Here is an 18,629-nt window from a genome sequence, read left to right on the forward strand (position 1 = left end):
GGATACTTGCAAAAACGCACCCTTGGCTAAGGGACTGTTTGTCTGCAGAGGCCTCCCCCGAACTAATCATTACCTCCTTTCACAACATTCAAGGAGCAATAAGGGACGAGCTATTTAAACACACAGCAAACAAACCAAAACCCCCAATGAAGAGATGGTTTGACTCTGACTGTAGAAAGGCCCTCACGTCCCTAAAAGAAGCCCTCCGACAGAAACCCAGAGACGCTCAAATAATTTCACATCGGAGGAAAGTGTACAACATAGCCCAGAAAAATCGAAGGCACCAGATAAAGCGAGATCTATGGTGCCAATTACACGAGAGTGCACTAAAAAAAGACAGCATCACATTCTGGCAGACTATCAGATCACCCTTTCTAGACAATAACATCGATCCATACCACCTTGATGTAGCAATAACCGAGAACGACTGGGTCTGTCACTTCACAAAAATCTTTGGCTCACTATCCGACCCACTAACCGACCTCCCTCAAACAGAAGGCCAGGAAGAAGTAGAGAATAATTTCCACCCCATCGATTTACGCTTTACCGTCAGTGAGGTCAGAAAGGCAATCAAAGCGTCAAAAACTGGCAAGGCTCCTGGCCCAGACGGGGTACCCATGGACTTGTTTTTATACAACAGCGAGTACTGGTCACTAATAATAACCCGGGTAATAACTGCAGTCACCGAAATTGGACTCCTTCCATCATGGTCATCTTCCACCCTCCTGCCAATATTCAAGAAAGGGGACTGTAACGACCCCGCGTGCTACCGGCCGATTTCCCTTCTGGACTCCACGGGCAAGATCGCAGGCCGATTACTCCTGGACCGATTACAATCTTGGGCCCAGGAAAATAACATCCTCACAGACCTGCAATATGGCTTCCAGAAGGGGCTCGGGACGGTGGAGCAGGCCCTAAACCTGACCCTCCTGGCCGGAAAATATACACGCGCGAAAGAAGGCAAAATCTACTTGGTCTATGTAGACCTGAGCGCGGCTTTTGACTGCGTTCAGCACACAAAGCTGTGGGAGACCATGACCAATCTTGGAGTAGATCCATCTATATTAGCCTTTCTTAGGGGTCTTTATACCAATGCGGAAGGCCGAGTACGTTATGGCATCGGCGGCGAGCTATCACGCCCCTTCAAAATAACACGAGGAGTAAGACAAGGGTGTGTACTGGCTCCCTTCCTATTCAATCTATACACCAACGGGATTGAAAAAGCTATGTTGGTAGGGAGCCAGGACCTTCCACAGATAGCACGCCGCCCGATACCCATCCTCCTGTATGCCGACGACTCGGTCATCCTGGCCCGAACAGCCAACCAACTCCAGCGACAGCTGAATAAATACGTGGCATTCATGGACTCCCTGGGTCTAAAAGTAAACACAAAAAAAACATTCACAATGACCATAGGACCCATAGGACCCAAACATGGACCTTCAAAATCCATATACATCAATGACAACAGATACCCAAAACCCTGCAAATGACTCTCCTACCGTCTTAAACTCCAATCATGATGTTCAAACAATTTCCAGCGTTTGGCCCCAACTTTTGCAGACATTTCAACAAACAGTCAACGCCCTACACTACCATTCGGACAAACTGGACGTACAGGTTGATCTCCTAAACACGCTAGCCGTATTCACGGCAGGGATAGATAATAAATTAGACCAACTGAACAATCTAATTATGGGTGCCCAAGCCTCGACAAAACTAATTCAGTCGGTATGCTGCTGCTCCCCAATAATCGACTCTCTATCATCGCTCCCTGACTTCCTGGCCAGTGTTCTACAGGAGGTAAGGAAGTTGAGGGGCAGCAGCACAGGCACCACACCGGGAGCTCCAACTCAAAAGTCATCATATTGGACCCAGGATTATGCCACTTCCCAGCCAGTTGCCAAAGAAGGCACTAAGCCAACCGAGGTCATAGACTCTCACCTAAACCAGGCAAGGGGCCAACCAACCGCGGGTCTCACACAACCTGGCCAGGCAGAAGCTGAGCAGGGAAAGACGGGGTCGCCAAATAGAGGTACCACCAGTTCGGTTAACTCTCCGAAGGGCCCACTGGCCAGTCCCCAGTGTTTGACACTCACCACCCAGGACGATCAGTCAGGGTTTGAACCCCAGCTAAGCAAAAGAGAACGCAAGCGCCAACGTAAACAAAGAAATAAGGCCAAGGCACCAAGAACTGCTGCCAACCCGGGATACTACCCGCTTTTTTCAACGGCATCAAGCAAACAAGCACCGAGTGCGACAGACGCTCCACCTTTGCCAGGAAACCTTGCTGCGCCCAAGACAAAAGAGGACCTACCTGTTACTAACATCCATCCCATAATGGGGAGTCCCCAGGAAATAAGTGATCCCTCAACACGAGTAGCCAAAAAAGAGTCTGGCCCGGCTTCAATAAACAAGGACTCGACAAAAGACGAAAAAGGGATATCCAGAATCAAAGAAACCCAAGTGTCTCCAAAAACAGGGTACGTCACACCCCCAGTTCAGGGTGACGTTGCAATGACGGGTCAGAATCTGACTAAAACGTTTCACATTCAGAGACCAGATCATCCCACAAATCATCGCTGGTCGCCAAAGACCAAGACCAACTCGATAGCACAGGAGATCAAGCAAAATGAAGGATCGAGACCTAATAAAAACATAATGTGCCACCATCAAACTGAGACTGCCAATGCTACATCATACTCTTGCATCATACTAGCCCCAGAATATAAATCAAAGGGCCGCCATGACATCCTCAACAGAGCAAATATACTCAAACTGATAGAGGGGATCCCTGGATTCATGGGCTTAGTATCGGATGAAATCGAGGCTATCGAGTTCCTCCCACCAAGAGGAACACAACCATCGGAGGTAACTCTGGTGACATTCAAGGAGGCAAAGTGGGCCTCCACGTTTTTGAACAACAAACCAACCTTAAGGGAATGGGGTATTCGAGTCTACCCATACTCTTTGCCGGGCTACCCAATCACACTCCTCAACCAACTACCATCACCTAAAAAAACTAGGACAACAAGGCGGAACGGTCAAGAAAAAACCTACTCAATTCTAAAAAATGCCTTAGGGCCAGAAGAAGACTGCAACATCCAATCCAGAGATGTAGCCACCAAAGACATTGGCCAAAGATGGGACTGGCTCCCAGCAATTTTATCAAATAAAAGCCACGAATGACCAGCTAATCCTATGATCATGCCAATCGGCACAAAAATTCCAGCTCAGCCACCACAGTCAGGAGCAGCATCCAACTCACCATCAGAACAAATTACCCTACTATGCTCCTGGAACATAAGCGGCTTACACCAAAAAATTGGGGACCCAGACACGCAATCTTTCTTGGGGAACCACTCAGTAATAGCACTACAGGAAACCTGGGCCTTACAGGGGTGTCCAGTGCTCGGGTTCACTGAGACATGGAATCCAGCAACCAGGGACAGTCGCTTTGGCCACTCGAAAGGCGGGCTGGCAACTTATGTATCAAACTCTATAAAAGCCCGAATAACACGATGGCCCCTTAAGGAAGACTGGATCCTAGCGGTCAAGATCGATCCCTGGCGGAAACACCGTCCCCTCTTTCTCTTAAATGTGTACATTAACCCCAGTACACGCACAAAAAAGGTCCATCTGGCTCGTCTAACTGAGATTATGAACGATTTAGCCACGGACCAACCCAATTCAGACCGCATAGTTACTGGGGACTTTAACACCTACCTATTTCAGGGGAACGTAGCAGACAATGATGGCCCCCCTCTAATACATATCATCGAGGCCACAAAGCAAACTAAACCGCTCATACAAACCCAAACTAATCTAGGCGACCTATGCGTGAGCCAATTTTATAGTGCAGGTTATCTTGTTATCAATGGCAGAACACCCGGGGACACTCCACCAAAGTGGACATGGACAAACGGCTCAAAGCAATCGCATCTGGATTACACAATCTGCACCGCACCCCTGTTAAATTGTATCATTGACTTTAGAATACACCCAAGAATTGAAAGTGATCACAGGCCCCAGGTCACAGTCTTCAACATAAACCCAGAGTATCACAAAAAGGCACCATCGACACTTCAGGGAACTTACACAGAAAACTTAAAGCGCCTAAAGTGGACTGAAGAAATCAGCTCGAATATTCTTCAGGCAAGCTCGGACATAATAAGACTGGGCCAGGAGCATGAGGCCAGTCCAACTGAACAATGGTCCATGTTATGCTCCCATCTGATTCATCTGTTCCCTGCAAGGCATCAAGCCCAAAGGGCAACCTCGACGCATCAATTTACATTATCTCAGACAACGAAGTCACTAAAGAAAGCGAGAAATAAGGCCCTGCGGGCACTGGCCAAATTCCCAGGAAACAGTGATTGCATATCCAATTATCAAACCTCACAAAAATCACTCATGCGAGCGATTAAAAAGGACAAATGGGCACACGAAAACCAATTCTGGAGTAAACTGGTGTGGGAAAGTAAGCAAAAAAATTCGAGGAAATTCTGGGCGCTTATTAACCGCACCAGCTTAGGAACATTGTGTACGGGGTCGGCTAATATCCCGGAATCAGACTGGGCAAATTTCCTGCTCGATCACTTTAAGTCTCCTGATTATCCAAGCCCTATTGGAAACACCACCGTAATTGAGACCAGCCAAGGGCATGGTCCTTCGTGGAGTATAACACATGAAAAGGTCTCAAATCTATTGTCAAAAGCAAGATCTGACGGGGCGCCAGGCCCAAACGGCCTGCCACAAACTTTGTTTAAATCAGATATTACCCTCTGGTCAGGAACATTGGCCAATCTCTTCAATTACGCATTAAGAACAGCCACAATCCCAGAGTCATGGCGGGGAGCCATAATACACCCAATTTATAAATCTGGATCTCATGCACACCCGAGCAATTATAGACTCATTGCCCTCCTGGACATTGAAGCAAAACATTATGCAGGTCTTCTATTAGAGGACCTAAGGTTATGGGTAAAGGACAACAAGCTTTTGCCAATGAACCAGACAGGGTTTGTGGCACACTCAGGAACCCGTACTAACTTGCTAGCAATAACAACTGTAGTCGACAGGGCAGTTGCAACCTCAAGATTAGTTCATTGCTGCTTTGTCGACTTCAAAGCAGCATTCGATAGAGTCCCCAGGGAGGCCCTATGGGCCAAACTAAAGATGTGGGGGATTCCAGAGAAACTACTAGAGGGAATAATCCAGCTCCACACTAGGACGTGGGTGCGGGTGAAGCTGGGGACCGGCACACATCTCTCACGTAAAATAATGACAACTAGAGGAGTGAAGCAGGGATGTGTGCTGGCCCCTCTCCTTTTTAACTTATTTGTAGTAGATCTGTCAGCGGTCCTAGACGACACTAATAGTCACTCTCCGAAGGTGGGTGGCATGACTCTAAGCAATCTTTTATATGCCGACGACCTGGCTCTCTTTAGTTTAACCAGGGTAGGGTTACAAAGACTCCTCGATAAACTGTTTGATTATACGATCAGCAACCAACTCGAGGTTAACCTAAAGAAAACGCAAGTAGTTACATTCGGTAAGAAACGACACACAGGGGGCGGCTAGTCATTCAATAATGTTAGTTTAGAAATTGGCCAGTCCTATAAATACCTAGGAGTCCACCTGGACTCAAAATGTAGCTACAAAAAACAGCGTAGAGAGATCGGAGTTAAAGCAGTGACCCTAATGGTGTCACTAGGCAAACTTGCAAAAGATCTTTCCGGTCCAACCTTAGCTCCCCTTTTGGAGGTAATGAGAGCAAAGGTTGGCCCCACTTTATCCTACGGTGTTGAGATTTTCAGTGGTAAAATGAACACAACCCTGAACCAACAGACCACTAAAGTTTACAAAGGGGTGCTCCGGTTGCCAAAGACCGCCTCTGCAGCGCAGATCAGGTTGGAGATGGGGCTAATAAACTATGAGGCCTCAGCCACTGGGGCTTACCTTAACCTGTGTCACAAGTTAAGACAAGCTGAGCCAGGTACTTTAGAATCCCTAGTCTGGCAAGAAATCAGCCAGATAAATCCGGGGGGTTTGTACGGACGACTTTTTACAGATGCCATTAACCTAATGTCAGCAAGCGATTTGTGGGCCCTAAACCCAGGCCAGATAGCATTTAAAAAAGCTATAAAAAAATGTGTGAGAATGATTTCTTGTCTCACTGACAAAGCACTTTTTCTGAAACGTAGCCATGCCTGGGTCACTATAAATTCCTACAAACACCCAGTCCCAGCCTGCTATCTGGCCAGCACATATCCATTATACCTGAAACGCGGCTTTATTGCCATCAGACTGGGTGACTGGCGTTTCTTGCAGGACTTACCATCATGGCGACGTACATCGGAAGATCTCTCTTGTAGAGGGTGTGGGGAAACGGCGGAAACCATGTTGCATGTAAGTTGCCTTTGCCCAGCCCTTAACACAGAACGCAGGTCCGGATTAAAATTAGAATGGAATAGGCTGGGGGTTCGGTCCTGCAGGCAAGCCATCATGGCAGCTCTGAACCCGGAAAACACAGTGCTAAACATAAAATTTATAAAATTTATCCAGCGAGCATATCACATCTTCAACTTAAGGAGACCATGCTAAAGTGCTCAATCTTTCTTTTCTCACCGAAAACAGTATTAACTGGCATTATTCTCAGCAACGTTAGACATAATTTGGTTATATCCAATGCAATCTGGCGCCTTGTTTCAATATTTATGATTTTAATATACACTATGAGATAAAATCCCTGTTTTTATAATGTTTGTTAATGGATCGTGCCTTTATATCTACACTTGTGTTGTTACTCCTAGAAGTTTTTATTCTAATATTCGGTCAGGCTGTGAATCTGTAAATTCTTTTAAAGATATGTTTTATATCTAAATAAAGATTATTATTATTATTATTATTATTATAACAGGCTGGAAAAAACATCGGTATACCCATACCTGGGTATACTTGTGGATGATACAATGACCGGGCGCAAGGCCATCGAAGCCAGAAACCTCAACTTTCGCCGAGCAACATCAGCACTATGTGCTTTCTCCAGGAAACTTGGCAAACCAGCTCCATCGGAACTGCTAACATTATATTACGCAAAATGCCACAGCGTGGCTAGCTATGGAGCAGGCATTTGGGGCCACGGAAATACTGACCAACTCCAGGTAACAGAGAACGCCTTTATTAAATATGTTTTGGCCCTTCCCCAAAGCTCCCCTATTCTAGCATCACACCGGGAGCTAGGGATGGAATATGTGACAGACACCATACGTTGCCAGCCTCTCACTCTATGGCACCGTATATGGTGCAACCCAGAAAGCCATATAACGCGTTCCCTCATCACCAAATGCCTTGGCTTAGCACACTGGAGGAAAATACCCTGGCTCAACTACATTCACAAATTTTTCCAAGATCTTGACCGGGAGCAATACTTTTTCGAACCACCTTCAATAGAAGACATTTCAAAGAAACAGCTTAAAGATCTATGTATGGGCTATTTAAGAGAACTCCGTAATCAGGCTGAGATTGTTAAATCACAAAATGAAAAAATCCGCTTATTGCAGCCAGAGAAACTGATACAGCCCTACTTGACGTTCTTTCTTTCAAACTATGAAAAGTTTCTATTGACAAGATTACGGTTCGACCTTTTCTTCCGCATGGTCTCATTTCCAGAACAGAACAATTGGTCTCGAAACTTGACATGTTGTCCGTGTGACGGGGCTTCCAAGCAATCAACGGTCCACATCACCCTGTTCTGCAAATACTACAGAGCAGCTAGGAAAAAATGGATTTTCCCCCTTCTCTGTTTAAGCGGACTTAGATGTACATACCCAGCTCTCGCTTATCTCCAGTCACCGAAAAACCCGCATGAAGCTAAAATGACAGTGACCTACTTAAAAACAGTAATAAAAACTCGTAATGAAATTGTTTTATAAACTATAACATGTGTTCTTTGCATTAACCGATGATTTTTATAAACTGTACTTTTTATGATTACGTAAATTTTATAATCGAATAAAAGTTAATGAACTGAACTGAGTAGACGTGGCCCTGTGCTGCCTCCTGCTGCGCCTGTGACTGGCTCCAGAGGGGGGCTCCCCTGGGCCCCGCTGCTCTAGCCTATAGTGGGACAGGTTAGGGACGGTGACTCTGGGCGCTGCTACTGTACGGCACCCTGATCCGGACATCTGCTGCTATACTGTGCCCTGCTGAGCCCATAAGTATGGACCGCATAGTGCGGGGTATGGGGGGGGGGGCAGGGGCTGGCTACTCTGTTGTTAAACTTTCACCACGGCTATTGCTGGCACCGAGGTCAGAAAGGGTGCCCGTCGCCATTGTTGTATTTTGCCACATACAAAGTCAGGGTTGTTGTAGTGCACAGGAGGAGGTGCCCCTCGGGTCTGCTGCTGACTGTATACCCTCTTCAGACTAAATAAACTGTTCTGCTACTGAACGGTGCCCAGAGACTGGCACAGATTGTGCTTTCAGCCTTTCAAAGTTGCAATAGATGTTCTCTGGCATGGATGTGCGGGATGCACTGGACTGGAGGAAATTGTGACTTTTAATAACAATGTGTATGGGGCGCTGCCCAGCTATCTAGATTAGAATGACTTGCTATGTGCCTAATTAAAGGGGCATTTCATGACAGCCACGCTGAATGCACAGGAGGGCGTTCCCTTGGGCTCCAGGGGGCGGCTCACTATTCTGCTATGCAAAGTGAGCTGCAGGGGTATGCCGGTGGGGTGGGGCGCTTCTACTATTGGTGCAGCCGCTACAGTTGCACCGTGGCCCAGAGCCCCGGAGGGCCCTTTGAACCTTGGCAGTGCTGTATTTCACTGTCCCAAAAACAACAGTCAAAAGGGCTATTTTCTTGCTTGCCCCATGGCCCATGGAACTTGCTACGTTACTTGATTTGCCTGGGTTATTTTGCTGCACTGTGCCTTCCTCATCCAGGACTGGCACTCTGCACAGTAGGGGTGCCCCCGGGCGCTGTTGCTACACTGTGGACTGTCCTGGACTGGCACAGCTCAGAGCAAGGACTGACTTCAGGCTCCGGTGCTGGACTCCGCCTTCCTCCCCTCAGAACCGGACTGGAAGGGGTTCCCTGTGCTGTGATGCTGTACAGTTTCATGTGAATGTTTCTGGCTCCCTTTCCCTCCACTCTGCTAAAGTACCATGTAGTCTGCCGGGCCCCGGGGAGAGCAGAGTCGCAGACTAGTCTTTCCCCGGGGTCTTTCGCGCAGGGGATAGTCCAGGCAGGGGAAGGGGAGGAGTTAGGGGGTGGGTACTTAAGCGCGGGGGAGGAAGGGATCTTCCTCTTTTCTGCGCCTGGCACCATCGGGAGGTAGCTCGAAAGGAGTTGTAGTTAGTGTGTAGTGAGGCCTAGTGCTACTTGTAATTGTGCTCGGGGCTGTTTCTACGACAGCTGGGGTTTATCTTGTTTTCTGTTCTTGTTGCTGATTCGGGTAGGATGTCTGGTGTTCCTGCGGAACAGGTCCGTGAGGCCTTGTTACTGCTCGCTAGGGCCGGCCGAGAGGACCTGATTAGGTCCGGGGTCATGGACCAGGCCTGGGTGGGGGCCACCAGAGGCACGATGGCTGCCTCGGCCGGGGTGCATGCAGCGGTTTTCGCTTGCTTGGAGGACGACCAGGTTCGGGAGGGTGGCCCGGGGGTCGGGAGGGGGGGGGGGGTGTCCCCAAGAATACTGCGCGGGGCGGGAAGCGCAGGACGACTTCCGCGCGCCCCTTCCCCCAGTTGGAGTTTTTGCCTGGGGCCTCGGGGGCGGCTACTCGGGCCGTGCCCGAGGAACTTCCGCTCCATGGTCCTCTGTTGGCGCCGGACGGTGCTGCGCAGGGGGTGGAGCTAGGTGACTCCCAGGCCGGGCCCGCGCCCGGCCTGGACGGGTCGGTGGGTGGCGGCGGGGCCCCCGGGCCCTTGGCCCGCCTGGAGGAAGCCTCTTTTAGTGGGGATGGGCCTGGGCTGGATCTGCGGGTGTCTGGGGGGGGGGCGATTGACTTGTCCCGGGGCTCTAGGGCGGGCACCCCGGCCGCGTTTCGGCCGTTGGTGCCTGGGTTTGCGGTGGGCAGGAGTGCCTCTCCCACCCTGGTTCCCATTGGCGGCCCGGGTTGGGTTCAAGGTTTCCATCAGGTGGGTTTCTTCCCCGGGGGGGCGAATTTTTTGGCTGTGGCCAACCGCTCCCCCCTCCGATTTGGGGTTCCGTCTCCTGGGAGAAGAGGTCCAGAGGGGAGCGTATCTTGGAACAGATTCAGGAGGTCAGGTGGGCCGAGGAGACGAGGGCCCGAGTGGGTTCGGTGTGGGGCCCCGACATTGAGGGGCCTCCCACCCCCACCTCGGAGGAGGAGAGGGAGGCGGAGAGGCAGGAGGAGGAGATTCGGCAGGCGAGATTGAGGAGGTCAGGCCCGGCCGCCCACCTTACTGGGGGTGCGGCTGGGGTAGGGCCGGCCAGCACGGCTTTGAGGCCCGATGGTGCCGGGGCCCTGCCAGGTTCGAGCGACCTGGGGGGCGGGAGGGGATCCAAGTCGGCGGTTGTCGGCAGAGCCAGGGGGGGCCTTGCGGGGCGCAACACGGCTCCGAGACGCAGGCCGGAAGTAGCAGGGCAGTCCGCGGCGGCTGTCCCTCCCCCGCGGGATCGGGCGACGAATACTGGTGGCGCCACTGGATCGCGTGGCCGCGAGTGTGGAGCCAAGGGAGTGAAGCGTGCTGTGAAGTGTGTCTCAAGTGACGGTGTGGATCAGGATCAGGTGCTTGAACTGGATTACAGTGCTGAGAGCGAGGAGTTGGAAGAAGGGGAGGTGAGGGATGACCTGGAAGGCGTAGGCCGCGCAGCGGGGGGTGATGACCTTGGTGTCTTGCAGGTCGACCCCGGATCGCGGAAGAAGACTGGACCTGGGAAGGCCCGTGGAAAGGAGTCCAGAGGACGGCCCCGGGAAAGGACGGAGGCACTAACAGGTGAGAGTGCCTGGTGGGCGGTTTGGGATGACGCACCCCGGGGTGGGGAGGGGCGGAAGCGGGCCTGCAGGTCGGTGGGAGTGGGAGATGGGTCGGTGAGGGAGGGGGGGGCGCCTTCGGGCGGTCCACCTGAGGATGGTAAGTCGGTGGATGGTAAGTCGGTAACTCTGGGGGTACAGACTGACAAAAGTGATGGGAAGGATGAGAAGGGGGTGAAGCTCCCGAAGAAAATGCCTTACATGGGGCTGGCAATGCCGTTGGGGTCTCATTTGTCGGAGAAAATGAGGGAGAAGATTTGGAAACACGAGTTTGTGGACGTTTTTAAGTTGTTGCACCGGGAGGTTCAAGCTAAGGAGGGTTTCAAGGAAGAGGAGTGGGAGTTGACGAGGCGGCCTAGGGTGCCTATAACCATGGAGAATTGGACTTCGGCTTTTCTGATCTATGCTAGCGTCTATTGTGTGAAATATCTTGACCGGGCGATTGCGTTGTTCAAATACATGGACATTATCCGTAAGGCTCAGATGCAGTTTGGAGGTTTTGCTTGGTTAAGCTATGACGAGGAATTTCGGGCCCGGGTCAGCGCCGATCCAGAAAAGAGCTGGGGGGAGGTGGATCTGGAGCTTTGGATGCAGTGGATGGCGTCGTCGCACTCGTCGGCTTCTACACATACGGCCAGCGGTTTACCGGTGTTGTATCGGTCTTTTCCGACGCGTCCCGCCCAGGGCGGGGCGTGGAGCGGAACTGTGCCCAGCACCATTGTGTCCGGACAACCAGCCAAACCGGGAGGGGCCACCACGGGGGTGTGTTGGAGCTACAGTCGGGGTTTCTGCTCGAGGTACCCGTGCAAGTTCAAGCATGAGTGTTCTAAGTGCGGGGGGAAGCACCCCGTCACTCAGTGTCTCTCGCTCGCCACCCCTTCTGAACAATGGCGGAACGCCAGTGGGCGAGGACAGCCTGGCCCGAAGGGCGCCTACTCCGGTTAGGGTGGAGGCGATGGCCCCGTGGCTCGCGTGCTACCCTGACCGCGAGGCCGCGGCGCGGCTCTTTTGGGGTTTCACCGAAGGCTTTCGGGTGGGTTATCAGGGCCCCAGGGAGCGGCGGTGGGCCGATAATTTGAGGTCGGCGAAGGAGTTGCCGGGTGTGGTGGCTGCGAAGTTGCAGAAGGAGGTGTCGGAAGGGAGAGTCGCGGGGCCTTTTGTTGACTGGCCTCTGCCGGACCTGATCGTCTCGCCGCTGGGGGTTGTGCCGAAGAAAGAGGAGGGGGAGTTCAGGATGATTCACCACTTGTCCTGGCCGGAGGGGAGGTCGGTGAACGACTTCATTGCAGAGGAGGACTCGAGGGTGCTGTATGCGTCGGTGGACGATGCGGTCCGGATGGTGCGTTCTTGTGGTCCCGGGGCTGAGCTGGCGAAGTGCGACATCAAGCCGGCTTTCCGGCTCTTGCCGATTCACCCAGCGGATTTCGGGCTCCTGGGCATGCAGTTCGGGGTGCCATCTATGTCGACAAGGTCCTTCCCATGGGTTGTGCCATTTCCTGTGCTTTGTTTGAACTGTTTAGCACGTTTCTGCAGTGGGTCATGGTGCGGGTGAGCGGGTGCCGCGAGGTCACTCACTACCTGGACGACTTTCTCTTCCTGGGCAGGGCGGGGTCGGGGGATTGTGGCAGGGCTCTGTCGCATTTCCAGGCCTTGGCGGTGCAGTTTGGAGTGCCTCTCGCGCCTGAGAAGACGGCTGGTCCCAGCTGTTGCCTCACGTTCCTGGGGATCGAATTGGACTCGGTTGACTGGTTGGCGCGCCTGCCTGCGACTAAGGTGAAGGAGATTTTGGAGTGTCTGGAGTGGGCTGTGGGGGAGCGGCGGATTCCTTTGCGGGCGGTTCAGAGGCTGCTGGGTTTCCTTAACTTCGCTTGCCGGGTAGTGCGGGCGGGGCGCACGTTCTGTCGGCGGCTCGGCATGGCCATGTCGGGGGCAGTGCTTCCGCATCACCGGGTGAGGATCTCGCTGGGGGTGCGGTCGGATTTGAGGACTTGGGTAACCTTTTTGCAGGATTTTCACGGAGTGCCTCTGGAGTTTGATGAGGAGAGGGCTGTGTGGCAATGCCAGATCTTTTCTGACGCGGCTGGGTCAGCGGGGTTTGGAGTCTTTTGGGATGGGCGGTGGTGCGCGGAGAGCTGGCCGGCCTCCTGGATGAAGCAGGGCAGGAGCATTGCTTTTCTCGAATTCTTCCCTTTACTGGTGGCTCTGGTGGTGTGGGGGGAGGACTTTCGGGACAGGACGGTACTCTTCCACGTTGACAACATGACGGTGGTGGACCTTGTGAATAACCAGAGGGCGAGGGACCTGCGAGTGTTGAAGCTGTTGCGAAGGTTCATGTTGGCTTGTCTGCAGTTGAATGTGGTGTTTCGGGCCAGGCATGTCCCTGGGGCGAATAATGACATTGCGGATGCTTTGTCTCGTTCGCAGTGGCAGCGGTTCCGACATCTGGCACCGGGAGCGGACGCCTGCAAGACCGAGCTGCCGGCCGGCATCTGGGCCTTGGGGGAGTGAGGATGATTGGTCTGGTGGAGGGTTCGTTGGCCCCGTCCACGAGGAAGTCATATCGGCTGGCATGGTCTGATTTTTGTTCTTTTATGGGCTGGACGGTGGATGGTGTGGTGAGTGGGGAGTCGGAAGTGCTGAGTGGTGTGAGGGGCTATGTGCTTTCCTGCATGGACCGTGGCCTGACTGCTGCTACGATTTCTGGTAAATTGGCTGGCATTTCCTTCTATTGTGTTTTGTTTCTGGGTTTCGACCCCACCAAGGATGTGGTACTGGCTCGCATGTTGCGGGGGTGGGGCCGGGAGAGGGGAGCCGGGGGGGGACGCCTGCGGGAGGCGGTGACGTTTGACCTGTTGGTCCGGCTGGTTGGGGTGTTGCCGGAGTGTTGCTATGACAGGGCCGAGGTGGGCCTGTTTCGCCTGTGCATGGTGTGGATGTTTTTTGGGGCGTTTCGGGTGTCTGAGTTGTTGGGCACGAGGCGGGGGGCCGGACGATTGTTCGAGGATGTACGGGTGGATGCGGGGCGTTTGGGAATATGGCTGGGCCGCTCGAAGACTGATCAAGTGGGGCGTGGTACGTGGGTGTGGCTGAATGAATCTGGTGGGGCGGTTTGCCCGGTGCGAGAATGGCGCTCCTTCTGCGGGGCTGGTGGCCCGCGGGGGGGCGAGATTTTCCTTCATGCTTCTGGGGCGAGGATGGCGGCGGGCCAGCTGTTGGCGGTGTTGAGGATGGCTTTGGGTCGCCTGGGGATGAATGGTGCGGGTTTTGGTACGCATTCTTTCCGTATTGGGGCTGCGACTGCTGCGGCACGGTTGGGTTGGTCCTGGGATCGGATCCGGAGTATTGGTCGTTGGAAGTCTCGCTGCTGTGAGCGGTATGTGAGGAAGTAGTTGGGGTCCCAGGCAGGTTTGTTGGTTTGCAATTTTCTGTTTTGCCTGTTCTAACATCTTTTTTCTTCGTAGGTTGCGTGGGTGGCCCGGGTGGTAAGACGGTGACGTGGATCGTTGGGCACTCCTTTGTGCACTGGGCATCCAAGTACGCTGACCAGCAGGTTTACGGCCGTAACCTGGGACTGAAAGGACAATTGCACGAGGTGAAATGGTGGGGAAAGAGCGGAATGCGATGGGGGGCACTACTGCCCTGGCTCGCGAAGATGGTCCCACAGAGGGGGTGCCCGGATCTGTTGATCATTCATTTGGGCGAGAACGACCTGGTGCAATTGTCTGGACTGGCTCTGTTGCAACTTATGCAGAGGGACTTGGAGGTGCTAAAATCGAGGATGTCGGGGGCCTGCATTGCCTGGACGGAGCTGGTCCCCCGGAAAGTCTGGAGGGGGGCCATGAAACACTGGGCCATTGAAAAGGTTCGGAGAAAATTGAATCGGGCAATGAGACTTTACTGTGTGGACAGGGGGGTGAAAGTCATTTCGCATCCTGGAATTCGCCTGGAGGAACCTTTAGCCTTTAGGGAGGACGGTGTGCATCTGTCTCGACTGGGGAATGCATGGTATATGATGGAACTGCGGGATGTGGTGAGCAAGTTGTGGAACGAGTCGATATGGTGTCGGAGAGAGTGACTTTGCAGTGACGGACGGACGGCCCCTTGGTGGGGGGGGGTGGGGCAGTGTACCGCCCTACAGGGGGTCCACTGGGTGGCAGGTTTCGAAGGGATAGGGGGTCAAGAGCGGGCATACCCATCCCTTGGGGGGGAAACTTGGCGCAGGACGGATCGAAGATTGTTTGAGGTTGGCAATGTCTGGGGGCCGAAAGGGTGATTGACGGCAAGTGGAGGGTGTTTGGAGCCGCTAGGGCTCAGTATGGACATGAACGATTGAAACGAATGGGGGGGATGTGTGATTGGGGAGTTTGTTGATTATTGTTTACTGTTCTATTGTTATGCGCAGTTCTGGTCTAATAAATGGCCTTTTACGCCCATAACTGCGTGGTCTGTTTATTGCGCGATGCCGGGCCCCGGGGAGAGCAGAGTCGCAGACTAGTCTTTCCCCGGGGTCTTTCGCGCAGGGGATAGTCCAGGCAGGGGAAGGGGAGGAGTTAGGGGGTGGGTACTTAAGCGCGGAGGAGGAAGGGATCTTTCTCTTTTCTGCGCCTGGCACCATCGGGAGGGAGCTCGAAAGGCCGCCCACCGACCCGGCAGTTGGAGGTGGTACTTGGGCCGGTCATTTGCGTTGCCAGTTTAGGCCAGAGCTGCGGTAGGCAGGTTTCGAAGGGATAGGGGGTCAAGAGCGGGCATACCCATCCCTTGGGGGGAGACTTGGCGCAGGACGGATCGAAGATTGTTTGAGGTTGGCAATGTCTGGGGGCCGAAAGGGTGATTGACGGCAAGTGGAGGGTGTTTGGAGCCGCTAGGGCTCAGTATGGACATGAACGATTGAAACGAATGGGGGGGATGTGTGATTGGGGAGTTTGTTGATTATTGTTTACTGTTCTATTGTTATGCGCAGTTCTGGTCTAATAAATGGCCTTTTACGTCCATAACTGCGTGGTCTGTTTATTGCGCGAATGCAGTGATTGGCCATTGGCGAGCGGCGCTGCTGTCGTACGTTGGATCCGGTTCACTCCGACTCGCCTCGTGGTTGTGTGTGGAGTCGACTCGTGTGGAGACAGTGTGCGCATCACCGCCGGCAGCCTGTGCTTGCCTTTTGCTGCCTGTTCGTTGCCTTTCTTTCCAGCTCGACCCGTCGGCCGTCCTCATCATCACGAAGTATTGAGTTCTTCTTTTAGTGAGTATCATTAGTTCAGTTGAGGGGGGGCCTGGGTAAAACCGAAACGGAAACCTCTCAACAGTGGCGTCACTACTCGGAGGGTGCGGGGGGTGCGGACCGCACCGGGTGTCACCCCATCTGGGGGTGACTGTGACACAATCTACACTGCGCACCACCACCACTGTCACCGCACCCCGGCCCGGCCCGGCCCGTGGCTCAGCTGATTGCACGTGCGGCGCACCATCCGCCATCTGCGCCGTTCTGCACGGACGGCATTGGCATGGGTGGGTGACAGAAGTGTCACACAGACACAACCAGCCAGGGAAGGGTTTCGTTCTGTGAGTGTGACAAAACAAAACCGAAGCCACAAACCCACCCCCAGTTATGCATATACCCCATTTATGCATATACCAGGCTGCTGCGTGGAAGGCTCGTCCCTTGGCTCCATCTCAAAAACACAGATCCGTCCAACCCTGGCCTGTAGTAAGTCGAGAATCGAGAACAAAGGCCAAGGCCAAGGAGCAAGGTGACTGTGGCGGAGTGCAGATAACTGGCATTTCCTCATCCTCAGCACGTGCTGCCATAATTCCCACATGCATCACTCTCACATATCCGCTTTCGGTCCCCAGGGGCTTTGGTGACAGTGGAGGATATTCTCAGTAGGTCTGACAGCCCACGTCTTCCACACAGCTTCCAAGGGTCGTGTTGTGTGCTGCAGTGACCAAAACAGATAATGCATGCTGGCTAAAGCTGTTGCTGGAGCAGCCAATATTGTGTGGACAACTGGACATAGTCATACAACAGAGCGGCACCCGTACCTACGTGACGGTAAGGTAACTTGAAAACGATTTCTGTGCCATGCGCAGGCATATTGCGATCGGCCAGGCAGTGCCTTATAATTGCTATTGGTACAGTCAGTGCAGCGCATTTGAGGCCGCTTTCTCTTACTTCCCCATTACTCCACTCACACGTGGAACTTGGGGAGTTTTTTAGCAACTCCGTGAAGTGAAAGTCTATGAACTCCGCGCCCACGCCTACGGAGAACATCCTCAACTATGAGTGTTCCTCTGAGCTTATAATGTTCATGTCTTTGATTGGGTTTGCAAGGAACGGTGCTTCTTGTAGGAATGGTCATGTTGGTAAGAGATACACAGACCTAATAATGCATCTACTTTAGAAAGTATTGGCTTGGACTGGCTGCCTCAGTTGAATATTTCACAGCTTGAACCCTGCATGCTTCCACTACCCTTAGGAGCTCATTTATGCCAACAGCAAAATAAAGATACAACGAAAGGTCTTCATGATTCCTCTGTACACTTGCGCTCTGGTCCTAAATGGTGCCCTGAAGGGTGGCTCCAATTTCACACGCTGCCGGTCAGAAGACGGCTTTTTTCTGAAGTGTAATTGTGTGCTGTTAGTCGGTTGTTGATCTTCGACGTCACGGTCACGTCACGTTTGTCAGTAAACTGCACCACCAGTCACATCTGTGGCGATGTATTCCAAACAGCAAATGGACATATGCTAGAAATTGTGACAGACGACCTGCATAGGAAAACACCCATTGTTCAGGCCTCAGTGCGTGAATTGGAAATATTGAATTGCAGGCACTCACTAATTAGAGTACCTGCTTGCTCCTGAGAAGTGCCGGTGCTCTCACATTGAATATGTTACAGCAGTGCTGAGAGGTGCAGATACTCTACCCTTTACATTCAGGTAGTGCAGGCACGCAGTACCGGGCAGTATCTACCCATTTAAAGCACTTCCCTTTTCTCTAACCACTTCACCGAGCCCCTAGAGAAGACTCCACCCCCCCCATGCCTTCTATTTATTCCCTACGTAGCATGCCCCCCAGAGGTGACCCCTGCCTTCTACTCTCGGCACAGCACTGCCCAGAAAAGAAGACGCCTTGCCTTCTACTGCCTGCATAGAGTCCCCCCTCGGAGATGACCCCTTGCCATCTACGCCTTGCGTGGCATGGTGATGGTGTGCCCAATGGGGGTGATGATCATGCTCTACAGAAAGACTATCAGATTTTGTGCTGATCCTCTTCAGATTAACGCAGTGGGCGTGTGTGGACAAATCTACCTGGCTGGGTGGGAATATAACGATGCTCTCCAGTTGACAAAAGGGCACCTTGGCAGATCTTTTGAGTGAGTGTTGCCGGGGATTGCGCGGTAATGGCATTTTGTTTGCTTTGATACTTGCACAAGTGCCACCATTACCTATGAACGTAATGTTTGTTCTTGTGCTCGAGTGTCTACCATATATTGCAGTATTATACATTACCTCTTCTAATTATACTTTGTTTTCTCTCAAACAGACTTCACTTTAAAATAGTTTATTGGGATTAGACTGTAGACACCTGGTGCAGAGAGATCTTTGTTTACCCAACAAATTCC

This window comes from Lissotriton vulgaris, chromosome 3_2 (genome assembly GCF_964263255.1).
Source record: "Lissotriton vulgaris chromosome 3_2, aLisVul1.2, whole genome shotgun sequence".
Taxonomy (NCBI): domain Eukaryota; kingdom Metazoa; phylum Chordata; class Amphibia; order Caudata; family Salamandridae; genus Lissotriton; species Lissotriton vulgaris.